This window comes from Lissotriton vulgaris, chromosome 2_1 (assembly GCF_964263255.1).
Source record: "Lissotriton vulgaris chromosome 2_1, aLisVul1.2, whole genome shotgun sequence".
Lineage (NCBI taxonomy): Eukaryota > Metazoa > Chordata > Amphibia > Caudata > Salamandridae > Lissotriton > Lissotriton vulgaris.
Genome location: NC_141687.1, coordinates 1,219,398,004 through 1,219,424,174, shown reverse-complemented (window position 1 = coordinate 1,219,424,174; position 26,171 = coordinate 1,219,398,004). Strand labels below are relative to the sequence as shown.

At 44.0% G+C, this 26,171-nt stretch overlaps 1 protein-coding gene across 2 annotated transcripts in view; it reads left to right on the top strand.

Moving 5' to 3' along the window:
- IGSF9B (immunoglobulin superfamily member 9B) overlaps nt 1-26,171 on the top strand; it is a 1,223,958-nt gene that overhangs the window by 903,363 nt on the left and 294,424 nt on the right. The window lies entirely within an intron of this gene.

Here is a 26,171-nt window from a genome sequence, read left to right as displayed (position 1 = left end):
GACATAGCGGCGGAACTTGAAGCATTTTATACACAGCTTTACTCTGCTGAAAGCTTGAACTCGACTGAAGCGGAGGCCTAAGTCAGGTTAGCACCGGTGACATCTCTCCCCACTTTATACACTGACAGTCTGGAGGCGGACATCCTTCGAGAGGAGGTTTTACAAGCCATTTAGGGACTAGCCTCTGTGAAAGCCCCAGGCGACAACGGCTTCCTAATGGACTTCTACAATGCCTTTGCCTCGGATCTCGTCCTGCTTCTTGTGCGCCTCTGTAACTCCTTCAGGGAAACGGGCGCTTTAACCCAAACCATGACTATGGCTGAAGTTGTGATACTCAAACCCAGTAAAGACCCACACAAGTTTGCGTCCTATCGCCCAATCTCCTTGTTGAATGTAGACCTAAAGATTTTCTTAAAAAACAGGGTTCCTTCTCCTGAGTTCAAAAGATTCTAGGTGGTATTACTGTCCCCAGTTAGGGGTGTTTTCCATCAATAAGAGGGATTGGAATGTTACAATGGTTACCAAATTCACAAATTAATATATCTATAAGTGGCCCACATGTATAGTTGAAAGACATGAAAGACATGAAACAATTTTATAAAAACTTTTTTCATTCATTTATTTAAAAAGAGAAATTTTTATAAAAAATGTTTGCTAATAGCACATTCTCGTATTTAAAATCATATACATCAACATTTATTATCAGTTTCAGAAGTAAAAACATACAGTATTCTTTAAAAGTTGCTGATCTAGCAAAGTTTCACAAAAACATTACATTAATAATATCATCATTACTCTTTAGAAAAAAAGAAATTTCGTTCCCCCAAAAATCTATTTTTAAAATTTTTTTCTAAAGAGTAATGATGATATTATTAATGTAATGTTTTTGTGAAACTTTGCTAGATCAGCAACTTTTAAAGAATACTGTATGTTTTTACTTCTGAAACTGATAATAAATGTTGATGTATATGATTTTAAATACGAGAATGTGCTATTAGCAAACATTTTTTATAAAAATTTCTCTTTTTAAATAAATGAATGAAAAAAGTTTTTATAAAATTGTTTCATGTCTTTCATGTCTTTCAACTATACATGTGGGCCACTTATAGATATATTAATTTGTGAATTTGGTAACCATTGTAACATTCCAATCCCTCTTATTGATGGAAAACACCCCTAACTGGGGACAGTAATACCACCTAGAATCTTTTGAACTCAGGAGAAGGAACCCTGTTTTTTAAGATTGTTGACCCAATCCTTTTCCTGGTAAAAAGGGCAGCTCCCTCCTTACAATTGTTGACCTAAAGATTTTCACTAGTATACTGGCTGGTCGACTTGCCCCCCATATGCAGGGCCTGGGAGATCCCGACCAATCCGGTGTTATACCGTAACGCAACTGCAGCGATGGCTCCAGACGGCTGTGTCACCTGTTGGATAAAACCCAAAGCCTCCAATAACCTACGGTGATCCTGTCGGTCGATGCCGAGAAGGCATTCAACCGGGTACACTGGCCATACCTACGACAAGTCCTTCAAAGATTCAGGGTTGGTGAGCGCTTCCAGCGCTGGGTAAACTGCATATATAATGGCCCGAAAGGTCACATTAGGGTGAACGAGATAACATCCCGGCCAGTTGCGTTCGCGAAGGGTACGCCCCAGAGGGGTCCTCTTTCACCCTTACTTTTCTCTCTTTATATGGAGCTGTTCACAGAACGAGTCCGACACTGCCCCAGTGTCACTGGGATTAAGATGGGTGATAGAGAACACAAAAACTCCCTCTACGCAGACAACATAGTGGTCTTCCTCACACGGCCATTTCAATCCCTGCCCCCCCCCTCTTGGATGAAATGGATACATTCAGCAAGGTTTCAGGATTCAAGGTCAATATTCTGAAGACGCTTGCCCTCAGCCTTACTCTACCCGCAGCCGAGCAACAACAACTTACCCATTTACTTGGGCCCATAAAGGCATACCATACCTGGGGCTACAGATCTCCCCCACGATCGATGAAGACGGGCCAAACAGACTACTCATCCCTCCTAGAAGGGACCCACCAGGAGCGAAATGCCGGACATATTTGAGCAAAGCGGACGATGTCCTTAGGGTTCAACACTTGGAGAAGTAATTCTAGGCAACGTAAATGCACTACATGACAGAGTGGTACAAACTGGAATCAGAGAAACACTGGTGCTTTCTAGACTGAGCGATTGCGGGCCTGCACATATGGAAAGTGCTCTGGCTCCCTAAGAGAAGTCTCTCCGTGGGGGTGTAGATCTCGCCAGTACTGCGGGCTAGTATGGGGGCTTGGGATAGAGTACAGGAGTCCTGTGGCCTTTCTACCCCGGTGTCGGCCTTGACGCCTTTCATTAGCAATCCAGACTTATTATGATAGTTGGACAGCACCCTTCAAAAGTATCACATTTGTTGCAAAGACAATTATTAAAAATATACAAATGAACAAAGTTATTAGTTTTCTATCTGCAACTATCAAAAAAAGAAAAATAAAGAATAAAAATTGAATAAAAGAAAGAAAATTCAAGTCACTACTTTTGTGTGTCTCATCTGAATAGTTGGGAAAACTAATAACTTTGTTCATTTGTATATTTTTAATAATTGTCTTTGCAACAAATGTGATACTTTTGAAGGGTGCTGTACAACTATCATAATTAGCTTTTCTGGGTGGTAGGTCGCCTATTTCCCTTAAGGCCCGTGTGGGAATCACGTGTCTGGGCATAGCACCTTCTATTTCGACACAGTAGATGGTATTTCAACAGTGGTGCAGTTTTTTCCTTAATTCCCAGTTCTCTTCCGCAATCCAGACTTTGCCTCTGCTTTGGAAGGGAACAGCCACCTTAAGTAGCAAGAGGCCAACTGCAAAAGAATAGGGGACCTCTTTGACGAATAAAGGGATTATGGATTTCCCCCAACTTGTATTAAGCTTTGGAATCCCCAAAGAGGACTACTGGCAATACCTAGCGTTACAGTATTGGGTGACCCAACCACATATACAACCCAACGTAGGCCGCCCGCTCACTAAATTCGAACTATGGTACATAACCTGTAGCCTCGGACGAACACTTGCTATCAGACACATATGACTTCCTGAACAAACCCAAAGGCAGCAGCAAATCCCCAGCGCAGATGGGAATCAGAGATGGAATATGAGTTCTCCCCCAAAGAATGGCAGGAGATTAACACAGAGCAAGGGCCTCCTCCTGTAGAACGGCAGGAAAAGATATGTTTTAAAAATTATGCATTATTGGTATTGTACCCCCGCCAGAATTGTGGGTGGGAACGACCGGACTGGCGCAATTGTGGGCAACAGGGTACACTCACCCACATCCTATGTCAGTGCCCGAAAATACAGGCATACTGGGATATAATCCTGCACGATTTTAACACCATACATCAAACTGAAATCCCAAGACTTCCTAGCTTCAACTCACTTGGCCTCCCTAACCCTCTCACTTATATTCTTAAGTCCAACTGAGGGAAAGCAATCACTCTAGCTCTAGGCGCGAACAAGCAGCCACTGCTGGCGCGCTGGTGAACAGCAGAGATCCCAACCAAGCTGGACTTGTTACACAAGATCTAGGAGCTGGTAGGCATGGAAAAGACCACAGCTGGCCTATCCCGCAGTTTACTCAGATTCGATAAAATGTGGGGCTCCACCATCGCTTTCCTCTCCACAGAATTCCTGGTGCTCCGTCTCTCTAATGCCACCCGATGAGCAGCCCCAGGTAGCACAAACACCTATAGCAAGGGACTCCCTGACCCATAGAGACACAGAGCACACCCAGACGTCTTAAATCTCCCTCCTTCTCTACTACTGTTCCTTATCTTTTGTTCTCTATAAAACCTTATTAAATATGTTTCCTCACCGGCCAGTGGATGTAGGTGGTGGTTAATGTAAACGACAGGACAGGCCCAAACAAAGAGGGGGTGGGCTGGCTATAATTGCCAGAGATTCATATCCGGTCAGAATGACATCTATTCCTTCCACTTCCTGTGAGGCTATGCAATTTGCTATCAACATCTCCCCTCTGTTTAATTTCAAGGGTATATTAATATATCGTCCTCCGGGATCAAAAACGACCTTTTTGTCTAACATAAATACCATGATGGAATCTGTAGCCACAGAAAGTAGCTTCACGGTTCTAGGTGACCTAAACTTTCACTTAGATCTAGATCACCTTGCCGATTCTGCCGCCCTCATCGCTGATCTAGGTAACCTAGGGCTAAAACAACTCGTCACATCCTCCACCCATCAAGCAGGTCACATTTTAGACCCTATCTTTTCCAACCTAGAAGGACTGCAAATCACCAATATTTTGCCCATGCCTTGGACAGACCACTTTGCAATTTTTGCTAATATTGCAACCAACAATCATTATAATAATAACCCTCAACCTATACCTAAACAATCTTTTAAAGATTGGAAAAATATAAATTTAGAAGACTTGAAGCGTACACTGGAACAAACCCGCCCAGTGTTCGCCTCAGACCCTAATTTAGCTCTCCAGCAACTATACGACTGGATTGGCCAGGCAACACACCAATCAGCCCCTTCCAAGGAACACTCTAGTAACAGAGCTAAACCCACCGCACCTTGGTATAATGATAAACTTAGGATACAAAAACAGATAAACCGTAGCAAGGAAAGAACCTGGAGAAAAGACTACGATGCTAGTAGTAAGTCTGCCTATAAGGAATCCTTAGCACTATATAAAAACATGATAGTGGAAGCAAAAAGAGAATACTACAGTGACCAAATTGATAAAGCCAAGAATTCCAGCAAACAATTATTTTTAATCATCAAAGCTTTATCAGGCAATTCTCCCGACCTCACTCCCCCCCGTCACAATCTCTGTGTGACTCTCTTGCCTCTTTTTTCTACACTAAAGTAGATGATATCTACCAAGCATTCTCCTCCAAATCACCTCCGGGCTCAATCTCACCTACCACCCTCCCTCCAGCTAATACCTTCCCTTGCTTCCAGCCAGTCACCCAAGACCAAATAAAAAACACATTATCGACCATCAAATCAGGCTCACCCCTGGACCCTTGCCCTCTATCGGTCCTCAGACCAGTCATGGATTTCATCATACCGGCACTCACGCAGGTCTGCAATTTAATATTGCAATCAGGCAATTATCCGGATCCTCTTAAAAACACTTTACTAAAACCTCTGCTAAAAAAATCCTCACTGGACAAAAGTGAGTTAAAAAACTATCAACCAATTGCCAGTCTACCCTTCATGGCAAAGACGATTGAAAAAATCATGAATACCCAGATTTCCGAGTTTATTGAAGAACACCAGCTTCTCGACAACACGCAGTTTGGGTTCCGAAAACATCACGGGACCGAGACAGCCTTGATCAAAGCCGCTGATGATATCAGGGTCATCAGGGACCAGGGTGGCACTGCTATACTGGTTCTGCTAGATTTATCAGCGGCTTTCGACACGGTCGACCACAACACCTTGGTCGACCGTGTCCAAGGACTAGGCATCTGCCACGCTGCCAAAAACCTAATAGCTTCTTTCCTTGCTAAAAGAACGCAGGCTGTCATTCTGGGACCCTTTCAATCAGCTCAACTCTCTGCCCCCTGCGGAGTTCCTCAAGGCTCATCCCTTAGTCCGACACTTTTTAACATCTATGTGTCGGACCTAGCTAAGACCATCAAAGCACATGGGATGAGCCTTATTTCGTACGCCGACGACACCCAACTAGTGTTGGCAATTAAAGGCGACGGAGAGCAAGTAGCTGAAAAATTTAAGAAAGGGCTCCTAGACATAGGAGATTGGATGGCGACAAACTGCTTAAAGCTGAATTCAGAAAAAACTGAGGTACTCATTTTTGGTCCACTCTCCCCAGCATGGTCCACCTGTTGGTGGCCAGAGACCTTCGGGACTCCTCCTACGCCGACCTCGAAGGTCAGGAACCTGGGTGTCATCTTTGATGATGGACTTAATTTCATGAACCATGCCAATAAAACCGTATCTACAGCTCACATGAAGTTAAAAATGATCCGCAAAATACGCCCTTTTCTTCCCGACTCTGCCATTAAGACACTGGTTTCTGCTCTTGTCCTCTCATCCCTGGATTACTGTAATGGTTTATTCCTCAATGCTCAAATCAGAGTAACTGCAAAACTTCAAACTATACAAAACGCTGCAGCTCGCCTCCTCACCGGCAAAACAAAGTTCGAACCCATCTCCAAAAACATAAAAAATCTTCACTGGCTGACTGTACAAAAAAGAATTCATTTCAAAGCACTCTGTATAGTTTTCAAATCAATCAATAATCAAGGACCACATTTTCTAAGAGACCAATTACAATCCTACAAACCCACAAGAGCTCTACGATCAGCCACTCTCAGCCAACTGGTTGTCCCTCGAACCAAAACAGTCTCCTGGGGTGATCGACGCTTTTTGGTGGCGGCCCCCAGACTCTGGAACACCTTGCCTCTCAATATCAGACAAAGTGTTACACTGCTTCAGTTCCGCAAACTCCTGAAAACCTGGCTGTTCTCTCAATAATCTCTTTTTCCACTCTGTCATATCTGATCCACTCAACCTATGCCCTCATATTTCCTTAGTTAATATTGGTTTTAGCGCCTTGACGCCCACGGGTATAAGCAGCGCTTTATAAATATTAAAAATAAATAAATAAATAAATAAATAAATAAATAAAAATGAATTTAACCATAAAATCAATGAATGCAACATATCTTTTGTGTCGGAATATCCATGCTCTGATGTACTCAGTGAGGGAGGTGCTCCCTAAACGCTCAGAGGATGTTCAGGGACGTTTTGCAGAAGTACTTTCCGATACTCAAGCTATGGCTCGTCATATTATTCAGTCAGGGCTAGACACTAGGGATTCTGTTGCCAGGGTTATGGGTTCCTCTGTTGTGATCAGGAGGCATGCTTGGCTAAGGGGGTCTGGGTTTTCACTGAATGTACAGGCTACCTTAATGGACCAGCCTTTTGACAGTTTTCGTCTTTTTTGATGCCAAAGCAGACTCAGCGCTTTAAAGATAGCAGAGTCACAGCAAGATGGTTGGGTCTCCAGTCCAGTCCAGGTGTTTCGGATACTGCAGGTTTCGCAGTTTTGATAGGATTTTATCCTTTTCAGCCAAGCAGCAGCAGACGCAACAGCAGCAGCAAGCAGACTATCTGTACAGATCATACAGGGGAAAAGGAAGAGGTTGTCTGTGAGGCATAGCTCAGTAGGAAGTCTCCTCTAACGTCCTCCTCCTCCTCTCCTGCCCCTCCAACTGGTATTGTCAAAGAAAACAATGGTCCAAACCAAAATTTATCGTATATTCAATGAATGATATACTCACAGTTATTCTTTTTCCAAATTCAATGAGTATCTGAATTAGTCTACTCAAAAGAGTCAAGCAATAATGATTGTTTTAAAAAGAAAAGCGACAACCTGAAAAGAACTGAGTTTATTCCAAAATGGGGGAGTTTTTAAAATTACTCCATCGTAATACAATTAATATATACATTTGTACATCTTCAAAAACGAACGGTAAAGAAAGGGGGAGCAATCTGCTTCTAACAAGAGGGTGCCGGAAAAGAAGAAAGAGTGATTGTGAGAAAAAAGGGGTGTAAGCCTCAATTGAAAGGTGACACAGAATTTGAGATAAATAGAAAAACAAAGCTATAAAAAATCTAGCTGGTAATGCAATTAGGCCACTGATGTTTTTTTCTATTTTTCACATTTATACAGTCTGGACTGGCATGTATAATGAAAATTTTTGGATGGTCCTATTTGCTTATTAAAAAGGCGTCGACGTTTCAACCCGTCTTGTGGTACATGGGTGGCTAGGGGCCTCACCCTGCGGGTCTTCTTCAGGACGTGTATGACCCAGGCCCTTTTACCGTCGATATTCAGTTTAAACCTAGGGTGGATTAAAATGACATTCAGGAAGTTGCATAGATTTTAAGTATAAAATGTTAAATAATTAACCTATCATCTCGCTTACCCAAGATTTTTTGGTATATTTTATGAGGGATGATCGCAGTCCTCCTGTAATTGAGGGTCTAGTTGTCTGACCGTGGTAACCCACCTATAATGGATTAATAAGGTGTTACCGGTCTGTCAATTCCAATGTTAAATTCTAATATTTGTAATATTCATAATGTTGGCTGAAAAACTTACCAACCAGATTGGTGGTCGTGTGTTTAACCAGAAAAGTTGAGTAGGCAATAGGTGGGCAGCAGACACAGCTCGCAACAAGTAGCCGTCAGTCACTACAGAGAGATATATTAATTGGGTGTTATCAAGGGAGCGTTTTGGTTGGTGGTTCATAGTATACAGAACCAACATACTGTTTCATACCTTAGAATTCCTTAAGCCGCCATCACTTGCATACTTGGCATAGAGGTTGCACTACACGCAATCGGACGTCGGTGAAAACTGTAATTAAAACCATGAAAGGCGCATTAGTGGAATACCAGTAAAGTGTATTCCGTGTATTTCCAAAACGCATCAGGACGCCTACCTTGTAGGTTCTTATGTGTCCATCCCACGCTGGGTAGATAGTTTAAAACAAAACGGACGACACAGGTTCTTATGTGTCCATCCCATGCTGGGTAGATAGTTTGAGACAAAACGGACGACACAGGTGCCGCTGGGGAAGGAAAAGTAATGGCGGAAAATTAGCGTGTTCTGTACCTCAAGGATACTTTTAGACAACACGCAAAAAGGGTCTCAATGCCAAAAACAATCGCGCGACATACCTCACCAGGTTCTCCGTACCGCTCCGTGAAAACAGTCCGTGTTGCCAGGGCCTGCCGTTACGCGATGACGTCATATAGACGTATCCAGCGTTCACTGGCAACCGGCATAGAAAAAAGACTTGCTCGCGTTGTGGACTCGATCAGAGTATCAACTGGTGCACAACAGACAGTGTCTACCAATGATATGAAAAAATTACGTGTGTTACGGGCCCAATTTGGATGTGATTATCAAAAAGGGAATATTGAGAATTAGGAATAGAGTTCTCAATATTCCCTTTTTGATAATCACATCCAAATTGGGCCCGTAACACACGTAATTTTTTCATATCATTGGTAGACACTGTCTGTTGTGCACCAGTTGATACTCTGATCGAGTCCACAACGCGAGCAAGTCTTTTTTCTATGCCGGTTGCCAGTGAACGCTGGATACGTCTATATGACGTCATCGCGTAACGGCAGGCCCTGGCAACACGGACTGTTTTCACGGAGCGGTACGGAGAACCTGGTAAGGTATGTCGCGCGATTGTTTTTGGCATTGAGACCCTTTTTGCGTGTTGTCTAAAAGTATCCTTGAGGTACAGAACACGCTAATTTTCCGCCATTACTTTTCCTTCCCCAGCGGCACCTGTGTCGTCCGTTTTGTCTCAAACTATCTACCCAGCGTGGGATGGACACATAAGAACCTGTGTCGTCCGTTTTGTTTTAAACTATCTACCCAGCGTGGGATGGACACATAAGAACCTACAAGGTAGGCGTCCTGATGCGTTTTGGAAATACACGGAATACACTTTACTGGTATTCCACTAATGCGCCTTTCATGGTTTTAATTACAGTTTTCACCGACGTCCGATTGCGTGTAGTGCAACCTCTATGCCAAGTATGCAAGTGATGGCGGCTTAAGGAATTCTAAGGTATGAAACAGTATGTTGGTTCTGTATACTATGAACCACCAACCAAAACGCTCCCTTGATAACACCCAATTAATATATCTCTCTGTAGTGACTGACGGCTACTTGTTGCGAGCTGTGTCTGCTGCCCACCTATTGCCTACTCAACTTTTCTGGTTAAACACACGACCACCAATCTGGTTGGTAAGTTTTTCAGCCAACATTATGAATATTACAAATATTAGAATTTAACATTGGAATTGACAGACCGGTAACACCTTATTAATCCATTATAGGTGGGTTACCACGGTCAGACAACTAGACCCTCAATTACAGGAGGACTGCGATCATCCCTCATAAAATATACCAAAAAATCTTGGGTAAGCGAGATGATAGGTTAATTATTTAACATTTTATACTTAAAATCTATGCAACTTCCTGAATGTCATTTTAATCCACCCTAGGTTTAAACTGAATATCGACGGTAAAAGGGCCTGGGTCATACACGTCCTGAAGAAGACCCGCAGGTCGAGGCCCCTAGCCACCCATGTACCACAAGACGGGTCGAAACGTCGACGCCTTTTTAATAAGCAAATAGGACCATCCAAAAATTTTCATTATACATGCCAGTCCAGACTGTATAAATGTGAAAAATAGAAAAAAACATCAGTGGCCTAATTGCATTACCAGCTAGATTTTTTATAGCTTTGTTTTTCTATTTATCTCAAATTCTGTGTCACCTTTCAATTGAGGCTTACACCCCTTTTTTCTCACAATCACTCTTTCTTCTTTTCCGGCACCCTCTTGTTAGAAGCAGATTGCTCCCCCTTTCTTTACCGTTCGTTTTTTGAAGATGTACAAATGTATATATTAATTGTATTACGATGGAGTAATTTTAAAAACTCCCCCATTTTGGAATAAACTCAGTTCTTTTCAGGTTGTTGCTTTTCTTTTTAAAACAATCATTATTGCTTGACTCTTTTGAGTAGACTAATTCAGATACTCATTGAATTTGGAAAAAGAATAACTGTGAGTATATCATTCATTGAATATATACGATAAATTTTGGTTTGGACCATTGTTTTCTTTGACAGTATCGAATACCCAGGTCCAAAAACCTTGTTGGGTTACCCCATTTCTATAATGATGGCCTCCAACTGGTATGGCAGGGAAGCAACTCTAGCTCCTCCATCCTAGAGCATGTTGGTCCCTTGGGAGGATGGGTGTCCCATTTTATACAACATTGGAAGTCCGTTAATTCGGATCTCTGGGTGTTGAATCTAGTAGAGAATAGATATGCCCGACCCTACCGGGAGTTTCCCCCTCCTTTCACCCTCGCCAGGGTTGGTGCTCAGAACAGCACCTATTGCTACTACAGCATGAGGTTCTATCTTTGTTTCAGAAAGGTGCGATAGAAGTGGTATGGAGCAGGGAAGGGGTCAGGGATGCACTCCTGGAACTTTCTGATTCACAAGAAGGACCGTCGATTGAGGCCGATCCTAGACCTCTGGGTCTTGAATTTTTACCTCAAGCAGGAGAAGTTCAAAATGTTGACCTTAGCTCAGTTTCATCTGGCATTGCAACATGAAGACTGAATGGTGCTGATCAATTTGCAGGATGCGCATTTTCACATTCCTATTCTATAGTCACATCGGAAGTATCTCCGTTTTACGCTGGGGTCTCAACACTACCAGTATAAGGTTCTTCCGTTTGGTCTTACTTCAGCACCTCTGGTCTTCACAAAGGTGATGGCGGTGGTAGCAGCACATCTCAGATGGTCTGTATTCCCCCATCTGGATGACTGACTGCTCAAAGCAAAGCCACCAGAGATGGTGTTGCATCATTTGCAAGTAACAACACGTCTGTTTATTCGACCTGGATTTATTGATAAACATACCCAAATCTCACCTGGTGCCCTCCCCGCGCAACCTGTTCATAGGGGCAGTACTAGACCCTACTCCGAGTCAAGCCTTCCCATCTCCAGAGGATTAAAAACATCCAGGCTATGATTCCGCTTTTTCACAATGGAGCCGTTGTTTCAGTCCTAAAGATCTTACGACTACTTGGTCTGTTTGCTTCCTGCATACTGTTGGTGAACCATGCACGTTGGCATATGAGGGCTCTCCAGTGGTGCCTCCGCAGGCTGTGGTTTCAACACAACAGAGATTTCAAGGAGGTGGTCAGAATCTCCAGAGACACTGCAGCAGAGCTGTTACGGTGGAGTGTCTCTGACAACCTGTCTCAAGGAAAGCAGTTTCAACCTCCTTCTCCGGTGGTCACAGTGATAACGGGAGCCTCCACTCTAGGGTGGGGAGCTCATTTGGGGGATCAGGAGGTCATAGTCCTTTTTTAGGTCTCGCCTGGAATAGCATCCGAAGGATGCGTCCAGCTGGAGACTTATAGCTGCCCGTCTCGGGGGAATGAGGGACAAGAGTGTGTTACGAGCTTTTCTGCCGGATTTGGGTGCGCGAATGCGCACGTCGGCTCCCTCCACCTTCTCAGCAACATGCGTGCGCATACACAGACAGACACTCGCTCGCTCACATGCGTGCGCATACACACACACAGATAGACACTCGCTCGCACCCCCCCCCCCACAGTCATCGGCCTCTTTAAAAACACACACGCATACACACACGCATACACACAGACTCCAAGACACATACACACACGCACGCTCACACACATACATACAGAGCCCCCCACCGCCTCACGCGCACAAACACATGCCCCCCGCCCTCGCAGCTCAGCAACAAGGCGAAGCTCCACTCACCGGCTTCCTTGGTGCGGCGGCTCTCCTTTCATCGGCAGCTGCAGGGCTCCTCTATGCCGGTTACCACGGGCTCTCCCTCACTCCTGGGAGCCTCGTGGAAGGCGCCGGCAGCAGGACTCTTCCTCCCCCCATCTCAGGGCGAGTGCACCGGGGAGCAGGGTAGGCTCCTGCCTGCTCCGGTGCTCAAAACAGCCGCGGCTCTTCCGTGGGAGGCGGGGTAGGCTCCCGCCCTCCTACTTCCGGTTTCCGGTTGTCCCGCCCGGCCTGCCTGACTTCCTGGTCGCAGGCCGGCGGCGATGTCCGGTTTGTCCAATTTCTTGTTTTTCATTACAGCCAGTTGTTTTTAATACTTGTTAGGGTCTTGTTGGCTTTGTCAATGCTTATTCCGGTTTGGTCTGTCATAGAGTGTGTACCACAGCACTTTGGTCAATGAAACACGTGCAAGATGAAGTGTGTATTTAAGAACCCTTCCTAAATTCTATGGCACACCTGCAGCATAGAGTTTCAGCAGCACCCGTTCTGCAATCTCATTTCACACATCAAACACAAGGAATTACTATAAGGCTTTATTTGTGCATTAAGTAGCAGCGCGTGCGTGCCAGATACCACTCCTCGACACAACAACAGCACCTGCCCAGTGTAAACTACAAAACATATTTTTGAACACAGTAACAAAGTGCGACCCCACCTCCTCAAATCACAAAAGCCAATGAAAAATGAACAGCCTCAACAATTTTAAAAGCTGTCAGCCAAGCACATATGGCCGAGTATACCTTACATTTCACTGCAAGCACTGGGAAGAGCCATATCATAAACCACAGCTTTCTTTGTTAAAAGATGGCCCGCGCTCACAGGCTGTTTAACTGTAAAAACACTGGCCTTCTACATACATAAGTGGTAGCCCTCGAGGGATAGGGTTCACCACTCACCTGTTTTCGATTAGAGAAAATAATGGATGGTAAGAAAAAGCAGCTGGTGAGGGGTCTGGTGTCACAGCAGGTGAGGCATGAAAGCACGGCACCTTCGCTCTGCTTTCCACCTGTTCAGCCAGTAACCTCTAGGGATCACTGTGCACAATGCATGACTGACTTCAAGCAGGTACACAATGGCAGCCAGGGAGAGGGCTGTGACGTAACACACTGGGACAAGGGTTCAGCCTGAATTTTAAATACTTTGCACACTTTCTCCGTCTTTTTCTTCAACGTAGCCTTGACTGCTTGAGAAAACCACAAAAAGTACTTTGCAGAAACTATTCGTGAACGAGTCTATTCTCCATATATTTAACACACAAATAATATAATAAAAAATGTCACGATCATTTGACGCACACATCACATAATGTGAGTAGGCGCAAGTACTAAAGTCAGGTCAAAACAGAACGGTCGGACTCCTCCACTCCCCCCCTCCACCCCCTTCCATTTTAACGTCCTCCCACTGCATGCTGGAATACACTCGTTTGGCATCTGCCAATATTCTAGGTTACTAACTACATATCAGCTTGCAGTAATACCAAGAGTGCTTTCAATATCACAGCTGTCTAAAGATCACGAAAGCAATAATGCAAACGTATTTATTACAGCAACCTGTGTGTCCTTTAAAGAAAACTGCCACAAATCTTTATTCCTTTGGCTGACACTCCATCCAAATGGCACTGTTCGCGGTCTACTCATCCAGCACAGGGCTGACCCCACTGAGACATCCCTTCTCTAGGATAACCCCATGGTTTAAGGAAAGGTGTAGAGGAAAACATGACAATTTACTCCATTGCTGTGGTTCCGCAATTTACACAGTTTAAGTTCACTTCTTCAGACAGCTAAATAGGGTACTGTTCTTTAAAGCGAGGCAGTGACTTTAAATTCAATTAAGGGAGTCCTAGTGTATTGGGCGTGTATAAAGTGTGTATTGTCCCGCATCCAGCCATGCATCTCCATGGCTTCCTCCTCGTGTACTCGCACGCTTACTCCCAGTATGCATACAGCGCAGAGCACATGGCAGTGAGGGTGGCGGAAGAGTTATATGAAGGAGGTAGAGGAAGGACTAATGACATCCGAGTCACCCTGATGGTAAACTTAAAAGACTCTTGACCTGATCTCCCGCCCGCCTTCCCAACCGGTTAATAACTTTTATTTAAGTATTCATTATTTAAAAAATTAAAAGCAATTGTTATTTGTAATATCAATACATTTAAGTCACGTAAATACAACACATATTGCATTACAAATGCTATAGATGTCACATTTGCGAAAGTTAAAAGTACTGGCATTGTAAATGACAAAGCTATTAATTTCGCTATTTTCAAAACCAACACTTAAATAAAAAATTTCTCATTTACAATACCAATAGCTCAAACTTTTCTAATGCGAGACCTATTGCATTGCAAATGCTTGTTTTTTTTGGACAACAGTACCGCAATGTAGTAGATCAACTACAGGCATGAATGAGGCCGTATTGTCTCTGCAGAGAGGTTCTGCCACTTGGGTCCTGGGCTCAGAACCATCAGATTTGCGTGATTGCGAATCATCTGGCCGGGGTACTGAATGTATGTACAGACAGTCTCAGACTGCAGTACTCGGCTGATCATGAGTGGCGTCTCCATCCGGAGGTGGTCCATCACATATTCCGGATGTGAGGGTTTCCTCAGTTGGACCTGTTTGCCACTCACAAGAACGCGCATTACCCTTCGTTCTGCAGTCTCCAGTATCCGATGCGGGGAGCATTGGGGGATGCGTTTCAGTTAGTTTGGGGTTCCCAGCTTCTTTACTCATTTCCCCCCATACTCTTGATTTCCCAGGTAATGAGGAAGATTTGCCAAGACCGGGCCCAAGTCATATTATTCGCCCCGGATTGCCCCGGATGTTGTACACAGACCTCATTTACCTCTCATCGCACCCTCCGCTCCGTCTCCCTCTCAGGGCAGACCTCGTCTCACACTCACAAGGGCAGGCTCTGCACCCCCACCCCCAGAGCCTGCACCATCATGCCTGAAGATTGAATGGGGCAGCCTGAGCTCTTTCTCTCTCCTGTCGATTGTGGTGGATGTTATCTTATCGGCCAGAATACACTCCACCAAATCTATCTATCCTGGTAAGTAGGCTAAGTTTATTAATTGGTGTGGAGAAAGATCGATTGATCCTTTGCAAGCCCATTTGTCTGATATTCTGAGTTTCTCTCTCCCCGTGGCTCAACAGGGTTGTGCCGTAGCTACTGTTAAAGGTTACTTGTCTGCCTTGCCGGCTTTTCTCTGTTTATTCGATCAACCCTCTTTATTTAAATCTCCCATAGTTATGAGATTCATTAAGGGTCTCACCAATAGGTTTCCTCCCACTCCCTCTATCATGCTGCAGTGGAATTTGAATTTGGTACTCCCTTTCTTGAAAGAGTCTCCCTTTGAACCATTGCATAGTTGTCCCTTGAGGTTCTTAGCATTTAAGACAATATTTCTGATTGCAATCACTTCCGCTAGGAGGGTGAGTGAGCTGCCGGCTCTTAGCTCCAAGCCTCCATTTACCTTGTTTCACGCTCATAAGATAGTTCTTAGGACCAGAGCTGCTTTCCTGCCTAAGGTGGTCACTTCCTTCCACCTAGGGCAATTTATCATATTACCTACTTTCAATCCTCCCCTCACCCGTCCAAGGAGGAGGAGAGACTTCACTGCCTGGACCCTAAGAGGGCGGTCAGCTTCTACCTGGACAGGGCTTGAGGTTGGATGACCAACTTTTAGTCGGATATGTGGGCAAGATGAAGGGCAAGGCTGTCCACAAAAGAATGCTGTCTAGGTGGATCATCCTCTGTATCAAGAACTGCTACGCTTTTGGCCAAGAAGGAGCCTCCTGAAGGTATTCAAGCTCATTCCACCAGAGCTAAGTCTTCTTCTTTGGCCTTAGCTAAAGGTGTTCCTATTGTAGACATCTGCAAGGCGGCAACTTGGGCTTCACTCCACACTTTTGGGAAGCACTATTGTTTAGACTCTGAGGTGAGGAGGGATGGCCATTTTGCACGTTCTGTGCTGCAGGATTTTTTGACATGAATAGAATGCACCCTCCGCCAGGAGTGGGTCTGCTTGGGGATTCAGTTCAAAAGGTGAGGAATCCACAGGCAGATGTATCCATCAGAAGAACAAGTTACTTAACTTCTGTAATGCTTGTTCTGGTGAATATAGTATCTGTCTGTGGATTCCTCACTGACCCACCCACCACGACGTTGCCTGCCTGTTTATACCGAAAAATGTTTAGCATTTAATTTATGTATTTTATTATTGTGTTTATTGGAATATTGTGGAACTGGTCACTAGGAAATGTATATATTGTAGAATTTCCAGTTTTAATTATTTGTGTATACTGTATATACTTGTGGGAATGTTGTCAGTTCACCTGCTTGCCTCGAAGGCACAGTCAAAATTGGTGGAACTGAGGTCAGTATGCTGACGAGGTCTTCCTATGGTTCCGATCACGTCATGCAGAGTTGCATGCGGAGCCATTCCATTGTGATGTCCTTGTCGACTTGGGAGAACTATGGAGAAAGGTTTCTGTGAAATGCTGCGCATGGGGTCATTCAAAAGGTGAGGTATCCACAGGCAGATACTGTATCCATCAGAAAAAGCGGTACTGAAGGTAAGTAACTCGTTCTTCTGTTACATCGACAAATGCTTTACAACCGCCCTGCACAGAAACACAGATTTCAATTTGACAAGCAGACAAAGAATATGTCTACTGCAATGACATTGAAATTGAAATTGTTTATTTTATTGTTCAGTTAGTTAAAATCATAACAATAAACCAAATTCTAATTTAAAAAAATCTGCGTCACATAAAAATGACATCTCTGTAAAAGCATAAAATCCTAGAAAGTTATATAATTTTAAAATGCTTATCATATTATTACTATGATTTAACATTGTTTGTGCTCGTGGATTCGTAAAAATTTAATCAATTTTCAGTTCATTTGGGGGTCGTTGGAGTCTAGTCCACATATGATAACTGACCTGCATGATCTTATGCCTCTGTCCTGAAATGCTCACCGCAATATTGTGGATCAGGCTGGTTGTAATGTATTGCAGTGGCATACAAGATGAATCAAATCTTCTTTTTTATAACCACAATGCCGGAAATTTTTGTTTACTTTCAGTTTCCAGTGAGGGGCTTCCGCAAGAGTAGGGAACTGTCCGAACCTAAGGAGTGTTCAAGAAATTTGTGTGCTGGCGAATATTTATCTTGATCAATTTCCTGCCATTGGGATTCATTAAGGCTGTTTTTTTTCTACATTTTGTTTTATTTGATACCATACTTTAATGTATGAGTAGAGCCTACCCAATGTTTCATTCATTAGCCCGAACTCCAAGCGCATCTGAGCTGGTGAGTCAGTCTTTAGAAGTAAAGGAACCTTTATGTAAATGCGCGTTATTAGACTGTTTAGAGTTTCTGCGTCGTTTCCATGCATTTCAGCGCTGGCATATGATAATGTTGGCAGAGCTTTGGCTGACATTAGTAATATTTCAGTAGTATTTATTAGTAATATTAGTAATATTTCGTTAGTAATTATTTCAAAGACGGACCCTCCAACTTCTTTGTCAGGGTTTTGAGGGCGAATGTTAGGGCCCCTTCTCGTTGTTTCGTGTACTTTTGGTGTTCACGAAACGAAAGTTTGTCGTCAATGAAAAATCCCAGATATTTATAGCATGATACTTTCTCCAGCGGGTTACCCTTTAGTCTAATTCGTTGAGTCATAGCTGTCCGATTTGTAATAACCATTGTTTCGGTTTTTGAAAGATTTAATTCTAGGTTGTTTTCCAACAGAAATTCGGAGAGTTCATTTAATAGCCTTCTACTGCAATTTACCACCACAGGAGTGTACTCCCAGTTCTACACAGCCTCCAGAGCTGCCAAAAATATCTAGAACAGCCTCTGGCTACTTCATCGACTAGGATAACTTCTCTTCAAATTCATCTGACCCACCACCAGTACCGCCCCAAAGTAGACTGAGTGAATTCTACTTTTGCCTGAAAAAGACATACTTTATTCCTCCTTATATATACATTTGGATTACACTTTTGTTTGTTTTTCTCTTCATTTGGATTGGTTTTGTGTTTTTTTTCCTGATTGTGAAAAGACACTATCTCCCAGAACACTCTGCTGTTGAACATTCTTCATCACACAACGAGCGAAGAGACCTTTCCCTGGTGAACATTTCTGCTGTTCTTGATGGAATTTTTTGGGGAATAGGTATCCTATGATATTTTTGAACCTACAGAAGTAATGCAATTTCCATATTGTATAAAAGGGCCCTTTTTGACATGGTCACCCCCCCCATTGATTTAATGTGATTTCGACTGGAATTGCACTGGGCTCCTGCTAGCCAGTACCCAGTGCCAGGTCTCTTTCCCAAAACCATACAGTTTTTTCCCTCAATTGGCAAAACATTTGGTACCCTCTGAAAGGCTCTAGTAAATGGTACCCCTGGTACATAGGGCCTACATACCAAAGAGGGTCCCTAAGGGCAGCAGTACAAATTGTGCCACCCAATGGGGCCCCACTCCAAGCTCATGCAAACTGCCACTGCAGGCTGTGTGTCTTGGTACAGATGAAAGGGAGAACACGACATGGCACATAGCCTGTGTAATGCATACTGACATTGCATGCAGGATAGGTGAGTCACTGCTACAGCAGGCCTAACAGTCCTAAGGCAGGGTGCACTATACTTCATGTGAGGGCATCACCACACAAGCAGATATGCCTGTGCTGGTCAGATCTATTGCTGCCAGTGCAAGTGAATATGGAAGCCATTTTACGACCATGTGCTGGACACTGGTAGAATCAAGTTAACCGGCTACATGATCGCATCACTGAGAAAAAAGATATTTGGAATCAAACATATCATATTTATAAACCCGCACTGATGCCAGTGTCGGATTGAGTAATACATGCACACAGAGAAAGCGTACCAGCCACTGGTGTGCTAACTGACTGCTTCTAACAAGCTTGCCACCATAGATGAATTTCTGACCCCCAAGGGTCAGGGCCTTTGTTTTCTGGGGGCCAGAAACCAAGCCTGCTCTAGCGTGAGTTATCTTGCAACCCGCCCACAGGATGACCTGCGTATTGGCATTCCAGAGCCGGGGAGCTTCAAAACGGCCCACCGCCTTCAGTATGCTGATCTGGCTGCTTCTCACAGGAGAGAAATCTTGGTGATGGCTCATTTAGGATAGCTGAGATATGGTCATGCCCACTTCCAGCAGGAAGTGGTCATATAGTGGGCGTAGTGACCCCTGGGGTAAGTAGCCCATTAGCTAATACCCTACACTCCTCTGACACCCCTAAATTCAGCAGTCAGGGGAGCCGTGGCACCAGGAAATCAGATCCTTCCGACCAACAGAAGAAGGGAAGAAGAGACGGGTATGCAAGAACTGCAGAAGAAGCAACTGACTGTTCACCTATTCTCTACAATTGTGTCTCACCCTGCAAGATGTTGATCGTCCAAAACCTGGGAGCACTGCCAAGACTTCTCCAAAGACTCAGGAACTCCCATGGAACAGCAGACCTGTTCCCCTACATCTTGCAGGTACCAAAGACTGAGCTGTGAGTCTCCAAGACTGTGGAAACCCAACGTTGATAGCACCCAAGCCACCTAGCCTGAGCTGAAGTGGGTCCCCAGTGCCAACGTGGTCCAAAGATCCTGACTACCTATGAAGGAGAAGGACACCAAAGAGCCATGAAAAGCCGAAGATGAAGGAAGAGCAACTGCCTCAGCACCATCCCTGTCTTCCTGTCTGCTCTTACCCGTCGTAGCTGTGCCAAAAATGTCTCGCCCTTCAGCTGTTCTGCCTCAGAATCCTCAGAGGACTGCCTGCTTTCATTAAAGACACATGAACTCCCTTGGAGCAGCAGAGCTGCTTCCCTGCATCCAACAGGCACCCAAAAGAAGACTGCAAGGGCTCCAGACCATAAAACCCAGACTCCGCAAAACACCACTGCACATATGCTTCCATGCCCGGGCTGAAGAAGGTCAACAGTGCCAGCTAGTCCCCCGGCCCTATGGAGACAAAGCCCACCTTGGACTTACTCTCTGTGGACGTCCCGATGCTACCTGCAGCCTCTGTTTGCAGGCCCCCTCTACCGTGAATGCTCCTGGTGATGAAAATCCACCGCCCCTGGAGAAGAGGACCAAAGGCGTCCCCAAGCATCCCAAGAGTTGAACCCCCTGCTGGCTCAGCACCATTGGTCTCCCAGTCCGAGCCTGCAGCCTCTTTATTGACACACCAATCCCCATAGACTTGAATGGGTCACCCAAAGCTGTAAGGCACCTCTGCACCCAGCCGCCCCAGTGCTTCCTGAACTGAACTGTGGGTGCTACCTTGGGCCTGGCCCCATATTCTCCTTAAGTCCAGAAGATGGGTCCCGTAAGTTGCTGTTGAGTCCCCAAATGCAATACACGCTTTCTTCCTAAGTTAACATTTCGTCAAAGTGCTTCAATTATGATTTAAAGTATCGAAAACCTGTTTTTGTCAAACCTGCTATTTTAAAAAGTGCTTTCCTGATTGTGTTGATCTTGGTGCCTAAAGTTATATGAAGATATGTGTTATTTTTATAAATTGGCGTGGATCTCCTTATTGAGATGTGTGCATCATTTGTTGACTATTGTGTGGATGTACAGATGTGTAACACTCCTCTCTGATAATCCTAAGGCTTCTCGACCACACTACCCACTAGAAAAGCACCTTAGGATTGCTAGAGCAAGCCCCTGTCCACTATCAAAGGAATACCTGGACTCTTTGAATAGTGCACCTCTTTTTGGCGTACCCTAAATAGAACCAGCTTCCTACAAATATCTATTCACAATTTCTTTGCATGACTATCACTCCTAGTACTATCTCTAATGATTGTGACATTTATTTATTTATTTATAACTTTGATATAGTGCATGAAATGCTAGATGATCTGCAGCATTCAACTGTTTTTAATGTAAATGAAATGTATGATGGTATGGCTAATTATGATGAAATGTTCTATTTCACCATTATGGTCACCATTTCCTGCATAAAGCAAGTACTTCACATGCAGTATTTATTTACACACAATGGGAACACTGCCCTACACCACCACGGGTAGCTCAAAAGCATTTGCACAGAACATTGCATTTTTTTTTCTGGTCACAATCCAGCTGTCCCAGAGTCTTATTATTATAAACTGACACCCTCACGGGCTAAGAAAGCGGTGCTCACTGACACCAAGCTGGTTTCACCAAGCTGATTTATTCTGCATCTTTCATTTTCCAGCTGTCTGTACAAGTGTTTGAGTTTTGGAAATACCATGTTGATTTGAAATCCATTTGGGGAACTAAGGATTGGCAGGTTTAGGGGAAGAAGACCTTATTTAGACTTGCCTTATACCACAACAAATGAACGGATGTCTGGCTCTATTTCTTGACAAAATCAAAGGATTTAGGATCAATAGGCCAAACCCACATTACCAGCAGAAACAACAATCGGGGGTGTTAACTTATAGTGTCTGGAAGTTGTCCCTTCATTGGCATAAACAATCCACACTGTCTCAAGCGAAACAACACTTGTCCCTTTCTTTCTGATGACATGGGATTACAAGACTTCTTGCTAGGGCCTCAAAGACCACGTCAAAAGCGCTTTCTGTATGCAATATGCAATGAAGTGTGGAAGTTGTCACTGTAGGAGGTTGCTGAGAGATTGCCCGAAATTGACAGGGCAAATTTAGAAAGGGCTCTTGCGGTAGTAGATAATGGTATGATTAATCAATCCACTAGGATTTACTCTCTGGGTAACATAGTCTTGTCTTGACATCATACAGAGTGGCATCTGTTCTTTAAAACATGGGCAGTTGCAGCTTAGGGCGATCATGTTACTGAGTTTGACTTTACAGACACTTTGTGCTGGTCTCGTTCCAATTAAAGACCTTAAAGCTACAAGTTTGTTTCTGCCATTAAAATCTAACAAAACAACAAACCTTCATGGCAAGGAAGGATGCAACATACACCATGTTAAATATAGAGTAGGTTTTCATTCACTGTTGCAGAAATGCCTTCCGCAGATTGGATAATCCACCGGTTGATATCCCTGCCAACTTTGACATTTCATTTCCAGTACTGCCTACAACATCATCAAGTGGGCATGTGAGTCGCTAGGAGAAGGGCATGTACACGAGTCATAGATCTTACCTTTCAAATTCCAATGTCTGAATAGGGAGACTGAGGTTTTTCTCAGCTGGACTGACTGCGAAAGTACCTTGAGACATTCCTTGGTCTGCAGGGAAGTTTCGCTTCATGGTGCTTGCATTGCGTGTAAGGTAAACTTGTCATGTTATTTGAATGGTTCTCCGGCTGCTATGATCCATCCCGCTTTCAGATTACTCTCGAATGGGAGTTACTTGATGCTGAATGATCAAGGCTGCTCTGCGATGAGACCGGGAATTGCCTATCTGGTAACAGCCTCTGCGGTTGTGACCTGTTGCACACAAGTAATATTCCCACCTACTCGTACACTTAAGGATGCGATTCTTTGGAAGTCTTTAAAGCTTGCAAACATGTGTTTTGATGCTTTAAGCAGACTGAAAGCCATGTTGTTCCAGAAAGATGTGGCCTTAATGTCTGCAGGGGAGATGTTTTATAATCAAGTTGCAAGGTCCTCTGCTGAGATATAGTCGCTACTCCCCACTATTTTCCTTCACCATTCTCGAGACTTTGTGCACCGCATTTTTAATATGTGTAGTACTGCACTTTTTAAGGCAATTGGCTTCGAGTTGGTTAGCACCTTCCAGAAGGTCTTCTGAGTTATTCCATCATTCTTACACTCTGTGCTTGGAAGCATTTTTGGAGGCTTACTGATTGTCCGGTTCCTAGTTGTCAGGACTCTGTTTTTATTTTTTCTGCTCCGTAATGCATGTCCCATTATGAGGCCAAATGGGGATAGCACTACCACACGTGCTCCTGTGTCGTGAACGCATGATACAGTGCTTTGGCGCACCCGTGCTTTAGGAACTTAATGACCACTGGTTCTTGTCCTTTTGGTCTGTCTGGCTTCACTGTGTGCAGCCCGTTTTCCGTTGTCTGCTGTTCACTTTTGAATGTGCCGTGGACATATGCTTGGGAACGCAACTGGTTCAGCCTCCAGACATTGACCTAACGGGACACTTGTACCGTTGTCGTTCACAAATGCCCCAAAATGCAAACTATGAGCCTTCCTCAGATGCCTCAACTCCTGGTGATTTGAATTCTGTCTCGCCATCTGCAGATTCAGCACTGGCTGTTCATCCTGTGGTGGACGCTGAAGGGAATGGACTGCGACTTTTCTGGTCTGTAGCCCTGTTGCGTTGGGTGCCCCTATAAACATCTGCCATTGCTGAGAATAGCAATGTTTCGTCTACTCCTCAGAACACATAAACAATCTGGCAGTTTTGAGTTGTTGGAACATTTTAATTCTGACATGTTTTTAACATCCCAAATTGTTTTGAAATTTGCCCCACCTTCTAAAATTGCTTTTTAACTTAGCTTTTACACTTTTAAAATGTGTCTTTCTGAATGCTTTAGCCTTCAGACTAGATTAGTGCCTTTTTATACTTTTATTGTTTTATTTTTATACATATATGTTTAGTATTGTTTTTAGATAGCTTCTTAGTCGTCTCACATCCAAGGAGTGAGTGTCACATGGTTACACTAGGCCTGGTTAAGAAACACCATTTTACATGCTTACGTTCTTAAGTTGCCTTCTCTCCCTAAACACAATGACATCTGACACACATTCATTTGGATGTACATACAGGATAATATTCTTCAAACTCAGTTTTTCTTACACTACCACTTCATAGGCAATTAATCAAAACACCTTGAACATGCTATACAAGGGCTAAGTTCATCACACAAGATTTTATTTGTTTTGGCTGTTCAACGACAGAGTTATCACAATAGAATAAACAATAGCGGCCTCACTAAGGCTTTGGCATGGTAAAATGGATGATATTATATATACGACATCAAGCATTTGTTTATACAGAGGAGCATATCGCTGGCACTGAGAGGTTGATCCATGCCAGAATTCCAGCTCAACTGATTCCTATTTACGTCATGAGAGGAATAATGTCAAGCTCTACATCAAGCCGGGCAGCTCGATAACACCAACCCACAGGTGATGGGGAGTTAGATCGCCCTACAGGGATTTGGCAGATTCATTCAGCCTGGACATGATATGCTAGGATGCGCTAGGTAGGAGTGCAATACATTACAGTACTTGAATACAAGCATATATTTCCTGTAATCAACAAAATGTTTGAGCTGTTTATCTTTTCACCATTCTCATACCTAATCGTATTATTCTGTTTCTTTCTACAGCACATGTATTTCACTCAACAATCCTAATGCTTCAATAAATATTGAAACTCTTTACTGTGTATTTCTTGTGTATCTCTTTGGGTATGCATACGTAACTAAGCAAAAGGGTTCTAGATGTATTACAAGGATTTCCTTGGGGAGTCAGGGTTGTCATGTTCTGAGGTTGCACATCCATATGTTACTCTGTCAGGTTAGGAGTACGGATTGTGCACTGTGTTCTAGTAGGGCTTTGGCCAGCATATCCTTATGGTGTGCGTGCAATCAGTCTCCCACAGTTCTGATGGTTATTTTGTCCTACAAATGTACCATTATACTTGGGAAAACATGGGCCGTATAACAGGAGCTCCTATGTCCTGTATGCCTTTACGCCAATACCACTCCTGCCCAGAGTTCTCAAGAAGATCAGGAACGACCACGCCCAAGTCATTCTTGTGGCCCTGTATCAGGCATGGAGAGTCTGGTATCTCGAGCTTCTGAGCATGACCCTCTTTCCTCCTGTCAGGCTGACCCTTCGAGAGTATTTTCTGTTGCAGCAACAGGGCCGGGTTCTACACCAGAACCTGCGCACCCTCCACTTCCTTGCGTGGAGATTGAGCGGAGACTTGTACCATGGTGTGCTTCCCACAGCGTTGAACTCCTTTCTGCACCCTCATCTAACATTTGGTTCTGTTGTTTGCATTGTCTTCAAGCCCAGCAGGGCTCTCTCTGGACACAGTTAAGGGTTATCTCTCTGCCATCTTGACATTCTTGCAGTTGCCAGACCAGCCTTCTCTCTTTAAGATACGCCATTCCTCATGCATTTGTGGGACCTCAACCTGGTTCTCACCTTTCTCATGTGTGGGCCATTCGAGCCTGTACACAATTGCTCTCCTAGGTTCTTGACATTAAAAATTAACTTTTTAGTGGCCATAACATTGTCCAGGAGTGTCAGCAAATTGCTGGCCTTCTCTGCACACCCTCCTTATACCACTTTCTATCTGGACAAGTTGGTTCTCCGGACCCGTGCCTCCTTCCTTCCGAAGGTTGTGACTCCCTTCCATGGGGACCAGCACATCACCCTGTCTACCTTTTTTGCTCCACTTCACCCCTGCAAAGAGGAGAAGAGACCTAAAAAGAGCGTTGTCATTCTACCTTGACTGCACAAAAGAATTCAGCGTGGATGATCAACTCTTTATGGGCTATGAAGGAGCAAAAAAGGGGAAAGACAGTGCAGAAAAGGACCATCTAGTGATGGATTATCCTCTGCATTAAGATCTCCTACACACTAGCCCTGAGGGCTTGCAAGCTGACTTCACCAGTGCCTAGGCTGTGGCCACTGAGTTAGTGCACAGTGTTCTGGTCCTAGAAATCTGTCAGGCAGTAATCTGAGCCCCACTGCATATGCTCACCAAATACTTCTGCCTGTACAGTTT